General features: G+C 28.3%; 1 protein-coding gene across 15 annotated transcripts in view; it reads left to right on the plus strand.

Annotated features, from left to right (window-relative positions):
* LOC123745413 (embryonic polarity protein dorsal) overlaps positions 1-1,870 on the plus strand; it is an 85,168-nt gene extending 83,298 nt beyond the window's left edge. For all 15 annotated transcript variants that reach the window (XM_045725950.2, XM_045725954.2, XM_069300854.1 and 12 more), the window contains one exon: positions 1-1,870. This exon is cut by the window's left edge and continues 990 nt beyond it. The gene's annotated coding sequence lies outside the window, so the exon portion shown is untranslated.
* Positions 1,871-2,199: the final 329 nt, after the last annotated feature.

The raw sequence follows: 2,199 nt of genomic DNA on the forward strand, positions 1-2,199 counted from the left end.
AAGGCTTAAATTTGTTCATATTTTTTAATTCACACAAGGATATTCTTTGGTACAAAATCTATTTTAAAAATGAGCTCAAATACTGTCTAATTTGCACAGAATCAAGTGGGCTATGCTTTGGTGCGCAACGTTGACTTTACATATAGACGTAGAAATTGTAAAATTAATATTTTGTATATAATTATCAGGAAATAAGTCTAACTTAATTCCTGGTTTGCATTATCTGATATTAGAGAGAGTAGAACCTTGTACTCGAGGTATTGTGCGTGTCACAATGTGTGTACTCAATGTTGAGTAGGACGTTCTTCCGCTGTAGCCTGCATCAGGTGAGATTTCTTTTGCAGTCTTACAGTTGATATTTTATTTTTGGGTTGCATGATTGTCATTATTTGTGTTTACATTTATATATATTTTTTATTGTTATTATCATATGCACTTTGGAAAACTGTGTTCTATTTTAATTGCTCTAATCTAAACACAACAGCATTGTGTCATTCTTAAGAAATAAGCTTTTAAATGTTTTTTTTATAAATATCTTCATTGAATTCAGTTGATCAAGAGATGGTAGTTTTATATTTCAGATTTTATTTACAATTTTATGGAAAAATATGTATATATGTTTATAAGTTGAATTTTACAGAATGCTCGATGAAAGAATGTTCATCCCCCCCCCCCTTCCCCTCCCATTAACAGTGCATGAAGCAAAACAGGACATTTTAAATGTCAACATCAGCTTTAAACAAGTTACTTTATATATATTATAAACTAAATTAAAAAGTATAAATTATAAAATTATATATATATCATTTTATATTCAATAAAAATTAATATTCAAAAAGTTATCAGAAAAGTATGTACAAATAAAAGAGAGTTATATACACAAAAGAAGAGTAATAAAATAACTACACACTTAGAGAAGAGGACAATTAGTGTATAAACAACTAAGTCGGTGACTTGGAGCTCTTCAACTCGGGCATCATTTTAAAATCAAAATATTTTCTAAAATGTTGAATTGAAGGTAAATGAACTACAAGACAGAACAGCTAAATTGTTGTAAGTGAAAGTGTGGCCTTTATCCTCGCTATTAAGTCCATGGCTCGAGACTCTTAGAGCCCGGGTGAATGGAATCCTCGCGTTGTTCTCTAATAGCAGAGGATGCACATTACCTAAGAGCAGACCAGTATGGTAAGAGATACCTGTATGTTCACTATCATGTTGTTTAAAGTTTGGCGAGGTATTTCTACCTAAGAGGCAGACCAGTATGGTAAGAGATACCCGTATGTTCACTATCATGTTGTTTAAAGTTTGGCGAGGTATTTCCCACATGTCAAATCTGTTTCAATGTTTGAATGTTATATTTAGATATGTTTAAATGTTTGAACTGTAACGTTTGACATGTGGGAAATACCTCTCGAAACATTAAACAACGCATTTGTGAACATACGGGTATCTTACTGTACTGGTCTGCCTTTTAGGCAATGTGCATCCTCTGCTATGGGAGAACGTAGTAAGGATAAAGGCCACCCTTTCACTTATAGCAATTTTGCTGTTCTGTCTTACAGTTCATTCACCTTGAATTCAAAATTTTAGAAAATGTTTTGATTTTAAAATGAAGCCTGAGTTGTCACAATATTAATTTTTATTGTATATTTAATTTTAATATACTTTATATTAATTGGTTTTAGCTAAATTTGGATGTAAATATTTTCTTTTTAGTACTGATGATGTTTTGTAATCTGAAACATCTATTTTATATAAATTGAAGAATATGTATTATCATTTTGCTATCATACTGGTTATGATAAGCTTAAAATTCCCAAGAGGGAACCCATTTCTGAAAAAATTTATATAATATATATATATATATATATATACAGTAAGTGTGTGTGTGTGTGTATATATATATATATATATATATATATATATATATATATATATATATATATATATATATATATATATATATATATATATATAATATTTTTACCTGTATATATAAGATAGATGTTCCCTTCTGGAATCAGAATTTCAAAATAAATATGAAAGCCATTGATATAATAAATATCTTGTGTTTATAAACATAATATAACAAGCTGTTTATTTTATCAATGGTTTTCCTATATATTTTGAAATTAGGATCTTGAAGGGAACATCTATCACATATATATATATATATATATATATATATATATATATATA

Source organism: Procambarus clarkii, chromosome 44, assembly GCF_040958095.1.
Source record: "Procambarus clarkii isolate CNS0578487 chromosome 44, FALCON_Pclarkii_2.0, whole genome shotgun sequence".
In the NCBI taxonomy this organism is placed as follows: domain Eukaryota; kingdom Metazoa; phylum Arthropoda; class Malacostraca; order Decapoda; family Cambaridae; genus Procambarus; species Procambarus clarkii.